Here is a 13,978-nt window from a genome sequence, read left to right on the forward strand (position 1 = left end):
ACACAATAAGGATGACAGACTTCAGATGTTAAACTGGTTATCTAAACAATTACCTTAGATTGAATGAAACTGAATTGCATTTGAATATATCTGAAAAATATGCAGTGTTTATATACTATTCATAATGTTGATCTATGCATTAATATTACTAATAAAATTATGACTTCGGACAGAATCCTAGCACACCTGAGACCCTGACCATGTGCTCCTGTAGGTTATGTTTGTTGCTCTCTCTCTTTTCTCTCTCTATACCTCCCAAGCTCTCAAATGCATTATCTAGGTAGCTGATCTTAATCTGTTTGTGCGTGCAACTCTTATTAATTGTTTAAAGGTGTGTTTTCTCTCTTTGGCCAGCATCCTCTCCAGATCGATTGTTGTTGCTAGGAGACAGAAGCATCCTGAGGCGAGGCAGCATCCCAAACGTCAGACGTGTGTGTTTTCTACTACAGCAACGGCACTATTTCTCTCACTCTCCCTCTCGCTCGCTCGCTCATTCTCTGATGAGTGAGGGCAGTGTTGTCAGCCTCTCTGCCGCGCTCCCCGTGTGCGGACCCACACAAACGGAGTTAGGAACAGTTTGCAATACGGCAAAGAAGAGGAAAAATGCAAGACTGCAGACAAAAGGAATGTTTAACAGAGGTAATGCATTTTTTCACATAGAATATTAAATGAGATTTGCTGCGGTTCTATAATACTGAACAGTTGGAATGGGAATGAATGCAAAGAGAAATTTTGCTGTAGAAAAGCCAAAGTGCTGAGATGAGCTTCATAAATCAGGGCTGATGTGACATCGTTCATTTATGAGCATATAGTAATACATAAAAATGTAGGCAAAAAAAATATTAGCAAATATTTTAAAATTGTATATGGGGTTTAAAATGTTTTAAAAAGACTCCAGGATTGCGTGAGAAAACTTTGCATGTTCCCAAGCATGTCTCTAAAAAATGCGTCTTAGTTTACACAAATGGCACGCGTAAAAGTCTTCAACCACTTTGAAATCCAAGTTGAATCAAAACTTACCGGGAAACATTTTTTTCTTATATATATATATATATATATATATATATATAAAATTGTCTGCCTGTTTGGTGTGAATCGATCAAAACACAAGAAAACTGTTTTCCTTTAACAGTAAATGATTAGTCAACAGAAGAGACTGATAGCAGCGCGTGAGTGTTTTGCGTAATACTTGTTTGTAGATCTGTTGTTTAAATGATTACTTGCTGCTACAAAGGAATATTTCGTTCTCTAACTATTTCCACTTTGTATTTTTGCTGTAGATTGTAATTTTGATTGCACATTGAAACTGACTGGGATACTCCTGGAAAAAATTGTCCAGACGTTTTGTAAACAATAACTAAATGCATGTGGTTGTTTAGAAAATCTGGAAGAAGTGGTAGTGTTGCCTAGTAAAGAAAGATATGCAAGCCAGGGTTTTCTTAGCTTAAGAGTTTGTTGGTACTGGTGACTGAAATGTTGCAGGTTTGAAATGAATCATTCTGTCCTTGATCAAGACACATAATCTTTGATATCTCCAAGAGGACTGTCCTTATCCTTGTACCTTTAAGTTACTTTGGATAATAAACATCAAATAATAGACTCACTTGTAATTAGTCTCTTTTTGTGTCCTTGCAGTCAGTTTGAGCAGCGGTGTGGCAGCTGTGCTTTAGGCTTCACCTGGATCTGTAAGATAACCAAAGAAAAGACTGGGATTATTCATAATTTATTGCGTCGGAGGTCTGCGCTGAATTTTAATATCTCTGTTGCGTTAGGTTGGAGCAATGAATGTTATAGTGAGATGTGAGGTTGTAGAGCCTGATGTTGTTCTGACATTCATCACGCAACAGAGTTGTGGCTTTAACTCACTCGGAATGATAATTAGCACAATTAGTTCAGCTGGAGAACAATGCAGAAGTACAAACATGTAAAAGGATTTTCACTTCAACTCAGCCACCGATAAGTGTAAAGAAAGTCTGTCATCCAGGGTTACACTGGAGAGTGTGTGTCATTTAAGGTCTATAAATGTAATGATCCAAACGTTTGGATATATGTTTCTAGAAGAGTAATAAAAAAGTACTAAAAGAACTATTAAATTCATCTAGACACACACTCACACACACACATATATATACACATATGCACATAAATAAATATATATATATATATATATATATATATATATATATATATATATATATATATATATATATATATATATATCATATATAAATCATGCATTAAAATGTAAGGTATATACATAAAATACATTCAAATTGAATCATTTATTAATAATATAATGTATAAAATTGTATATAGTTTTTCAGAAATTTACAAAATAGAACAAATTATGATTTATATATATATATATTATTATTTATTATATCCGAATACATATATAAATATTTTTTTTCTTTTTAATAGTTTTTAGTATATATATATATATATATATATATATATATATATATATATATATATATATATATATATATGTATGTATGTATATATACATATACATATATATGTGTGTATATATATATATACATATATATGTGTGTATATATATATATATATATATATATATATATATATATATATATGTGTGTGAGAAAGAGAGAGAGAGAGAGAGAGAGAGAGAGAGAGAGAGAGATGTTTTGTTTTTGTTTTAGTTTAATTTGGTTTAAGATGTTTTAAAATGATGGTTGAAAATCACTTGATGATGTGTGGATTGTGTGTGAATGTGCGTGTGCTAAAGAAATCATTGTTACCGGACTGGAGGAGTTGGCCTTGTATACGCCAGACCACCTTGTTGAAATGCCTGAGAGTGTGTTGTGTGCAAAGCTTACAGTGCATGTGTTCTGTGACCATGCATATGTGCAAGAAATTGACAGCTTCTAAAATAAAATGTACACGTTCATGGACACAATAGCGTTAGCTAATTAATATGCGTCCAAAGTTGTTATTCAAACTGTCTCCTGGGATTTGCAAGATTTTATGCATGTGTGCACAGGTGTGCATCTCTCCTTTGACATGCATGTTTGTGCATCGGGCCATTTTGTACACGTGTGCTTGTGTAGAAGTTTGAATTAGCAAGATGCAGGATAGTCTTGTATAAGACCGGACGGCACTACATTTACTGAATATGAAGCAGTAAAGTGGTGTGCTGTAATAATTAGCCTTTCAACAGTGTAGTCCGCTCAGTGCATGTAAATAAGTTCTTCCACAGCCCAGCGCGCTATAACTAGACTTGCACATATGCTTGGCTATCAGTCAGTCAGATGAGCTTTAAATGAGACTGAGATCTCACTCTATTACAGACACATTAGAAATCATGTCTAGATGATGACATAAAGTAAACAGAGTAGCAATGGATTTTTTGCTTTCGGGCAATCGCCTTCTTGGCCATGTCACCAAACACATGTATTTTCAAACAACCCAAAACATGCAACAAACAGCATTACAAGTCCAACCCAAAAAGGGCAGGCATGTAAACCACCGTGAACACAGCTGAAGTATCTGTGAGCTCAGTGATGCGGATGCTGTTTATCTCCATAAGCGTTAAAGCATCCTGAGTGCTTATAATTTTCGACCTCCTACGCATGTGTTCTCTCTCCGCTTAGGAAGTCTACCTTTGTTAGACTGCGTTTTTCCCTGCGACGAAGCCCATGGGTGCAGAGCTCTGTTAGAAATTCTGCTGTAGTAAGAGACTCCAAGGCCCCATCAAGCTTTCAAAAGCCTTGCCTTCATATTCATTAATATGGAAAGAGTATGGAGCTGAAAACTAAAGATGCCTTCACTGCGCTGTAATATTTTTACACGTAGCACAGGGACATTGCGTAGTTGCATATGCATGCAAACAGGCACTTTCAAAGGGTTTCCTTACCTCAGCTTGCTAAAATATGACATTTGCATTGAAAGACATTATAGTGTAAGAGTAAAAGAGTAGCATTGGATCATAATGAGAAGAATGAGCATGTCAGATGTAGCATATGGTGGCGGCCAGTGTGTGGCATTCCTGCTGAAAGTGGTTTTATAAAGTAGGCTAGCCTCTTCAGACTCCTTCAAAACAGCAGTTATGTTGCATAAGTCATGCATCAAATCAATAAAGAGATGTTTGAGTTTGTCTGTCTGTGTGCATGCAGAGAGAAAGAGAAAGTGATATGCAGAGATTTCAGCAGTCTGGCAGTCCCCCTCGCTGCCAAGTAAATCCATTTCTGAGCAAAAAGAACAGCTTTGTAGTTTTTTTTTTTTTTTTTTTTTTTTGGAGGAGCAGCATTGTTGCTGCAGAGCACTTCTACACTCTACAGTGCACTACAATCTCACATTAACAAAGCAAACTGAGTCTCAAACCAGATGCTAACACATTATTATGAGAAAAATATACAAGTACAGAATGTTTTTCCTAGTGCAGCCTAACAGTAGGGGGTTTCAATTTAGTCGATTAGGTTTAGGCTTAAATTCTGCCACAAATGATTTTTATTCAAGGGCAATACAGTAAGGTAACAACCTTTCGTGTGAGAACATTTAATTCTTCCTCCAGATCAGATTAGTCAAACTCGTAAAGGGATAGTTCAACCAAATATGAACATTCTGTCACAATTCACATATTTTGAAGAATACGCTGGCACATGAATGAATGATTTCATTCCCAATCAGACTGACCCGGCTTTCAAGTTCAACTCACTGACTATCTGTAAGTCCAGTAATTGCAAATAATTATAGGTACAGTTTTTAAAATTTCTTCTTCTGTGTTCTTTGTCATGAGTTTGAGGCAACATCAGTATAATTAAAAGAATTTTCAATTTTGGCTTGAACTATTCCTTTATTTAAAAAAAAAATGGTTCTACATAGTACCAGATCAGGTTTCTTTAACAGATAATATCAGAAAAGGTCATAAGATCAATTTGTAGAAGACTGAAACAATGGAAACATGCTCAAACACTACACGCCGTTCTGTGTGTAAAGGTCACAACACCAGCTTATATTCGTGGTCAACTCATGGTATATGGTAGTTGGATTCTACATCAAGTTCTGGAATTCATAAATATTTATGATTATTATTATTATAAATATGTCACATGATCTCATTCGTTGTGCTGTGGCACTCATATGGCCACCTTGAGTTGTGAAGGTAGTTAATGTAATTGTACTATGACAAAATAAACAAATAAATTATGGTAATATTAAAATGTATTCATGATAGGTCAAATCCCATAAAATAAAAATAAAAGATCTAGATCATAATCACACCCAATAAACAATAAGAAAAACTGTACATTTAACCCAAAATATAAATAATAATAATGCGGTGAATATTTACTCACCCTCCCCAACCTGTATAATTTTCTTTAGCTTAGAAACTAATAAATTTTTTTTGCATATATATATATATATATATATATATATATATATATATATATATATATATATATATATATATATATATGCTTCATTCAGGCTTTTTTTTTTTTTTTTTTGGCATGAAATCTGTTTCTGTTAGATTCACCCAGTAGGTCTTATTTACTTATTTGCTGGGAAAACCCATGTATATACAACCTATAGTTCAGTATTGGGGTAGCAATGAACAGGGGACTCAATATCTGCCTTAAAATTCCCTTTAAGCACATCTGAAATGACAGGGATGTTAACCATAGCGTAACGTACATCTCTTCTACAATGGAATGAAGACTTTCTAATGATAGTAATTACTGACAGCGACGGCTTGGCAGGAGGGATCACAGTTGACTGGAAAAGTTTTGGGCATGTAGCCCAAAATGAAACTAACTACTTTGTCTTATAGGAGTCTACTGCTGATTGTGTCAGAAGATTTATCTATTTTGTGTGTGACTAAATAAATGATGTGTTTTATCAGTTTCAGTCTATGGCTCCTGACAGCGCTTCTCTAAATCGCCACTGCAGGGCCACTTCCCCCGCTGAGTCACAGCATCCTGACACACACTTTATCTCTCGGCTCTCTCCGGCTTCTCTGAATATCTTAAAGGGGGGGTGAAATGCTTGTTTTCACTCAATATCCTGTTAATCTTGAGTACCTATAGAGTAATACTGCATCCTTCATAACTCCAAAAAGTCTTTAGTTTTATTATATTCATAAAGAAAGATAGTCTGTACCGATTTTTCCCGGAAAAACACGACCGGCTGGAGACGTGACGTGTGGGCGGAGCTAAAGAATCACGAGCGCTAGTAGGCTTTTGCGTTGAGAGCATGTGGAAACTGTGACATTACCGTGAGGGAAAAACCATCATCCAAAACAAACCATGGCTTACAGTCAGATTCAGCCGTTCATTTATGATCCAGAATAAGATCCCGAGGCTGAAACTGAACGAGAGCAGCAGCAGCAAGGACTCGCTCGAGCGGGGCTTGAACCCGGGTCTCCGGCATGGGAGGGGACGCACTAACAAGGAGGCAGAGATATTTTAAGCAGTTTTACTCACCGCCTGCGGTTCCAACACACGATCGTGACCCTTTTTCGTTGGGATTGCATCATCCTTAAGAAATAAACAAAGTGCAAATCCGTCGTCACTGGGCCTTGTTTGTAAAACAAGCATCTTCGAAATGCAGGAAACAAACACAAACACTTGCACAACTCCGTTGATGCTCTGTAAAAATAAACTCCATCCACAGTGAATCGCTCTGATCAGTGAATGTCTGTGCTCTCAGTACTCTGCTATACGGGAGCGCGCGCTCTTCCGGCAGACGTGCCCTCAGGACCCATATAAGGAAATTCCGCTCCATCTAACGTCACACAGAGCCATAATCAAAAAAAAACTTTTCGAAACTTGTGATAAACAGGAAGGAGTATTTTGGGAACAAAAATACTCCTTCAAACGTACAACTTAATTTTTGAAACTTTGTCCATGTTAAGCATGGGAATCCAACTCTTTAACAGTGTAAAAAACTCAGTATGCATGAAAGAGCATTTCATCCCCCCTTTAATCCATAGAATGCGATTAATGGCTAACTCACACAACTCCATTTCATATCTCAGGAAATACGGCTTGCTTTTGAGTCAAACAAAAGTCCTAATAAAACACATTGTAGGTCACTCTGTCTTGCAGGACTCGTCCTCACGCTCAGCTTTCTGGTTTTGCTGCGTTTGGAGTTTTTCCTGGCTATACGTCGTGTTTATGGATCAGTGGCCTTACAGCTGTTAGAGAAGCATTTTTAATATTTAATTGTGTCCCTCCACTATTGCTGCTCAAAGGTCTTTTTCTAATCTGCAACACATTTATTATTGTCAAACATTCTTCCAATGCATCTAACAAAAGGATTCAGCGATATATAGTGCATTTGTCATACTTACCCGTTGTGCTTTGGCTCTGTGATTGCTAGAGGAGCTGGACAGTGACGGATTTCAACCAAACTTCATTTGGTTCCCATTCACAAGCTCAAATTCTAATACAGTAATAAACAGCACTCAAATTAAGTTGCATTTAAATGTTTTACTCCAATTCATTATAATAACCTTTATATAGTTATTTACTGAGGTAAATGTAGGGTTACGTGAAGTTGTTTTACTGACGTCTTTCAGACGATTAAACACAATTACATGCAAGAAGATACATTTCAGTAAGTTGTACTGTGTCTTTCAACATACCTCTTAATGTTCATTTGTTTATTTTGTTCACATCGGTTCACATCTACTCGCTTAAACTGAGGACTACAGCGTTCTGTCACACTACAGCAAAGAGCGCCAAAAACGTTATTTATCCTTCGAATTTCGTGTCCTTTAAAAAATGCGTCGATTTTTAACGCTCATCGTTCTGAAAAGCTCGGTGTGCTCTGATTGGCCAGCTTTTTAGTGCATTGTGATTGGCTGGAAACCTCAAGCATGTGACAGAAATTTTAGGCCCCTTACCAGGTTAAGGAAACTTTACTCCGTAAAATGCACTGCACACACTCGAATATTTGGGTTGTACTGTTCTGCAACAGTGTTGTAAATAAAATGTTACCATTGATTTCTAGTTGTGTCCTCTTTTGGAAGGCCAAACAGAGTTTAGCTTTTGCAATGAAACACGTACACAGCATCTCCTTTATTTCTTTGCATATACATTTGGGTGGTCATATGCAAACCGACGTAGATATATATGGGAGTGTTTGAACGAAGCGTTTTAGGAAGGACGTAGTTGATTGTTCACTTTTTTAAGGACAAATTCCAAACTGCTTTTTTGCCCCCTTGAAGGGCACTTCGGGGAAGGGGATGCCATTTTTAGGGATGTTCCAAACGAACTGAATCCTTTCAGGAAGGGCACTTCAAGAATTCCATTAGCGAAGGGTGCATGTGATGGATTCCATTTGTGATCATGTGATCTTCAGTTAGGAGATCTTGCGATCCTTTTTAAAGCAAAGATGATTTCTAATTCACATACAAACATAAATAGAATAGGTTAATGAAATGTATCTATTTTAAAAACAACATATTTTTTGTCAGTGATAGAAATATGATTAAGACGGTAGTTTAAGTTTAGTTTGAAAAAGTTTAAAAGTAAACAGACAACATTTGAATAAAATAATAAGAAATATTTATTTGCAAAAACTGATGGAGCACTGAATGCTGCATGCATGCGCAGCGTTGTCAAGGTAACATTTGGTCCGTCATTCCCTTCACCAAGGGAGTTCCAAACATTTATATGAGACATTAATTACCTACACACTTCAAAGAACACACTTCAAGGGATCTGCCCTTCGAAGGGAGTAGGGCATAGGGATGCTCACTTCCGTTTGGAATTTGCCCCCATATCTCTTTGGGTTTGAGACTTTAAAATGAAGATTGATTAAAATCGGGAAACTATATTTTCAACCCTCCCCAGTTGCTGGTGTGTTGTTTGTGTGATATGACTCTGTTAACTCAAAAATAAATAAATAAATAAAATAAAACTCAATGTAGCAAGTAAAATATCCCCTTGCGATTTGTTTTTTCTTTCTTGTTTTAAGCATAAACAACTTTAATATTTATAGTTGTACTATAAAAAGACAAAAAATACAAAGTAAGAAAATCCTTTTTTTTTCTTTTCTTTTTTTTTGTGATGTCCCCTTCTTCAGTCTTAGTAGGCCTATATGGGATTCTTTTCACCTGATATAATGTCCACTTGGCAAAAGTTAATGTATGTCTGCTTAGAAAAGTAATAGCACCACCTACGTATGCTCAACACCAAGCCACACATTTTGAGTGATCACTCATGTCTGTAGCAAAAACAATGCAGGACAATTTACAAAGTGTAATTTACTAAAGCAAGGATCACCATTACTATTGGTCATACTTACAATTAGGGATTTGAACAAACTCTTAACTCAAAGGTTTTTTAGTGCTAGCTTCTTGAAGTGATCCGAGATTGAACCTAGAGTCTTTTAATATGCAGGTCAGAACCATTAAGCAACAAACATCCTAACCACAACAGAGATTGTGTTAAAGCATGGGAAACAAATGAAGGGCTCTATGGCTCTGAATAGCTACTTCGTTTAGCGGGGGTTGATGGTCCACTGGGCATGTGTGTGTGTGTGTGTGTGTGTTAGTGCCAGGTTTCAAGCTTAGTGCCATCCCCTCTGTGAAGAAACTCAAGTGGATCTTTTAGTCCTTCTTAAAAAATCGCTTCAATAGCGGAAAAACATTCCTATAGGTACTTTAAGAACATACAACCAGACACAAAACACAAACACATACTTCAGAAATAAACTCTATTTGAACCCAAATGAATTGAGCAAAATGTGTGTAACTTACCGTACACCATTTACCATTCAGAATGAGAATTTGACTGGAAAAAAAATCATAAACTTGATTGGGCAAAGATTGAGGGAGGGACCGACCATTTATATATACCTGAATATCTTAGGTTGTTGATGTTGATATTAACTTTAATTATTAAGAAAATGCTCTTTGTGTACCTTTGGATAATTTAGTTTATTTTTTTATTTTAATTTGGAACTGCAAAAAGCAAAAAACAAAAAAATCAGGTATTAATTTGAATTATATTTTAAATTATTATTTTTGAGTTCTAGAATGTCAGTATCACCAGAATTCAAAGCTGAACTGAGACGACTCAACCTAATGAAGGTCAAAGGTGAGCTGGGTCTGCCATAACAGTGACAATTCAGCATCAATCCAGATCCTTTCTAAAGGACAACAGACGGATTCTATATGACCTCAACTACATCAGCACACAGTGACTTTAAAGAGATTTAGATGACAGCAGAGGCTCTTAATGAGCTGTATCTGGTATCAGACGCACCAGTGAGTGATACGTCCTCCATGCGTAATTTGTCTTTTACTCCAGTTCTATAACCATGTGCTAGCTTAATGTAGTGTGCTGTGGTAATGTCCTCCCTTGATCTGCTTTGCTGATTGGCAGATGAATCGATTGGCATGCTGGTTAGGACTCTCTGGCGTTTCATCATCAGAGGAGTTACTCACAAAGAGGACGAGTCATGAAAGGCTCTAGTCTAGTGCACAAGTTCTTGATGGATGATGTCAAATCTCCCGGCCAATCACAAGCTCTCGTTTTGCTGCAGTAAAATGATTTTGCATGCAATAAAACCTTAAGTGATTAGTAATAATAAAAGTAATAAAAATATTTTGATATAATATAATAAAATCTTATATTGTTCTTCGTGAATTTCAGAGTTGCCTTCTTAAAAGTAGTTAATGTAGACTTATTTTTCCTATAAATTGCATAAAACTGATAAAAATGTTTTCAAAACACCATTCACTTAAGGATACTGTACCAGTGATTCATATTTCAGCCACAGAAATTTTAATTTAATACAGTTATTGCTGTATTTAATTATAGTTATTGGTCACACCACATAATAAGTGGTCGCTCCTAATGAATCCAGGACTTTATATCGTTAAAAACCTCTTGAAAGAGTTAAATAAACAAGAAATTTCATACAAAAATAATAATAATAATAACAAAAATACGGATAGATTTGATTGTATAAAAATTTTATATAATTTTCATGAACACAAATATTAATTATTTTTAGAAAAATCACATACGTGCACCAGTTTCATTTAACTCAACAATGGAGACAACTGAATAAATACGTTTTGATTTCATTTTGATCAGAGCCATGTATAATCGTGTCTCATTACAAAGAGTTTAAAGTGAACAAACATTTAATTAAACTTGGCAATCATCATGCTGCTGATTTGGAATGTGTCTGTGTGAAAGGGCAGAATGTGGCGTTAACTGTCATTTCTGCTCAACTGACCCTTTGCAGGGTGTTTGATTGACAGGTGATCTGAACAATCATAATGCAGAATCTGGCATTTTTTCGGACAAACAAACCAGATTAACGCCGTTGGACTTGAACTTGTGAACTTGAAAATGGTGTATTGCCGTGGCTGAAACAAGATACTTTCTGGTGTTTATTCATGTATATTTTGTGCTATAACTAGTAAAAAGGAAGAGATAATCGGTTAATGTGCCGATTGAATCTGTCACGGCACATAAAACAGCACATCTTGTATTTTTCACTGCGTTAGAACATGTTGTGTGGTATGAGAGCACCATGGCTTGTCGGACATATCAATACCAAGTCTTTGCGAAGGTTCGATTTAGAGTAGTGGGAGATTTCTGGCTCAGGTTCTGAGATGACAGCATGAAAATCTTTCTTAAAGCAGAAAATGAAATCTGGAGTTTGTGTTTGACATCAGGGACAGAATAAACATGCTGCCTATAGCGAGCGTTTGTTTACATTGCTTGGCAGTGGCATCTGATAAATAAGATTCAAATAGTTATTAATAAATAAATAAGAAAACACCAATAAATGCATAATTATCGAATTGAAATTACATGTTCTATTTTATTTTATTGCATTTTTGTCATATTGTACAAAGATTAAAGATAATCCATATCATCAAAAAACAAACATCAAAATATAAATAAAAAAAAATATCTGTAATAATAAAAATATATATGTTTTTTGTAAGTTAAAGTGAGTATATACAAGGGAGACGTACTTCATATATTCATAAAAAATGCAATCAGACAAAAAAATTAGAAAACAATTTGGAAAACTATGGCTTACCATACTTTATCATTTTCAGCCCATTCTTACTGATGCTTTGCACTATCCATAGTACCATAAATCATTCTCACAATTTCAACAAAGTCTCATCTGTGTAAGCCAGCTACATAATGTTACCTTGGTGACATATTTAATTTGCAGGAACAATGCTATAATAGATCACAGAAAACCAAATGCTAAAATTTGAAAGGTATAAAAACATATACACATGCATTAAAAGCATTGACAATGCTTGCAGTGACAGTTTTGTCAACTGGTCTGAAACGCTCTCACACTGGCCCCGGGCCATCCTTTCTTTTGAAACTCTGCTATTATTCCTGAATTCTTGTAAAAGCACTGTATGCAATTTAATAGAAAGTATGCTGTCTCAAGAGGATCCACATTCTCTTCAATAAAGACTAAATAATTGCACCATGACAAAATAATTCTTCTTGCAACACACTCACTACAGTATATTCTTTGTGGCCCTCGAAGCTAGCAAAACAAATTTAATAGTTTTTACGGATGAAGAGCATTGTTGCTTGGAAAAAGGGATAACTTCTTTTTCTCTTTTTTTTTTTTGGCACTGGAATTTGCAATTGATTTCTTCGAGCTGACTGTTTGATTTAGGCATGCTGTTAAGGAACTGCCTGCGAGCAAAATCCAATTAATTCCTGAACCTCTCTGTACCCAAAAACGCCCCGTACCGCTCTTCTGTCCTACCCCTCTTAACTAATTAACAATTAACATGATTAGCCATGAAGAACTGCTTAAAGATAGGCTACAGTAGGTGGTTGAGGGAAGGAACGAAAATGCATTCTGGGGAATTGTGTTAAAATCAGACCTGTTTGATTGATTTGATAATGAGCGTCTTGATGAATATCATAACTAATTTAAAGATGTTCGGGGTTAGTCTGACCTTGAATTTTGTTGTTGATCACTTTTTTTCTGCCTCTGGATCGATTTACGGCGTGATGTACTATTTAGAGATAAAATCCTATCTAAATTAGATTTTTAATGATCAAAACTCATTAAAGTTATTTTTTTACTTCAATTCATATGGTTATGAAATGTGAAATGATTTTTTTCTCTCACATTTGTCACCTGTTCTGAACATTAGATTTGAACTTGGCAGAGAATGTAAATAATTAATTAGCACAAATTATGCACAGGGGCTCCCTTTGTGTATAATAACATACATCTGCATGGTTATTATATTCCCACTGATTTAAGACAGACATATTTACAGAGTTATATAATTATTTCATCTGTTAGGAAGTGCCTGGATCATTAAAACTGCACTGTATATGACAGGTGTTTGAAGGGCTGAAAAAATAAACGAATGTCTTTTCACAAGCATGACATTTTGATGTTGTTCTTTGAAATAATGTACACTAACAAATCATACATTATGTAAAGAATCTTTATTTGCTTACTAAACATTTTTTTTCTGCATTATTTCTTCACTGATATTTTCTTCATTTAATAAAAAAAAAAAAAAAAAAAAATTCATGTCCACTAAAATGGACCATTGAGACGGCTTTTTAAATTGCAGTTCTTAAAGGAATAGTTCACCCAAAAATGAAAAATCTGTCACAAATTACTTGCCCCCAATTTGTTCCAAACCTGTATGAATTTTCTCCTTCTGCTTAACACGAAAGAAGATATTTTGAAGTTTTTGGTTCCCATTAATTTCCGTATATTTTTTTCCCCATACTATGGAAGTGAATGGGGACCAGCGACTGTTTGGTTACCCACATTCTTCAAAATATCTTTATGTTCAACAGAACTCATGCTTGATGCTGAGCAAATGAAGCTTATAGGTTTTTTAGGCCTTACATATAATATGACAAATAGAATCATGGATGGATGGATGAATGGATAGATGATAGAGAGCCCATTTCAACTAGTGGATGATGTCTGACAGGGCATCACACATTGTCACTCAGTTATGCTC

The 13,978-nt window shown here is 35.5% G+C and overlaps 1 protein-coding gene across 1 annotated transcript in view; it reads left to right on the forward strand.

Annotated features, from left to right (window-relative positions):
* Positions 1 to 487: 487 nt before the first annotated feature.
* Positions 488 to 13,978, forward strand: part of LOC113073058 (metabotropic glutamate receptor 3-like) — a 38,881-nt gene continuing 25,390 nt past the window's right edge. The window contains exon 1 of the mRNA XM_026245937.1: positions 488 to 639. The gene's annotated coding sequence lies outside the window, so the exon portion shown is untranslated. The remainder of the gene's footprint in view (positions 640 to 13,978) is intronic.

Source organism: Carassius auratus, unplaced genomic scaffold (genome assembly GCF_003368295.1).
Source record: "Carassius auratus strain Wakin unplaced genomic scaffold, ASM336829v1 scaf_tig00011294, whole genome shotgun sequence".
In the NCBI taxonomy this organism is placed as follows: Eukaryota; Metazoa; Chordata; class Actinopteri; order Cypriniformes; family Cyprinidae; genus Carassius; species Carassius auratus.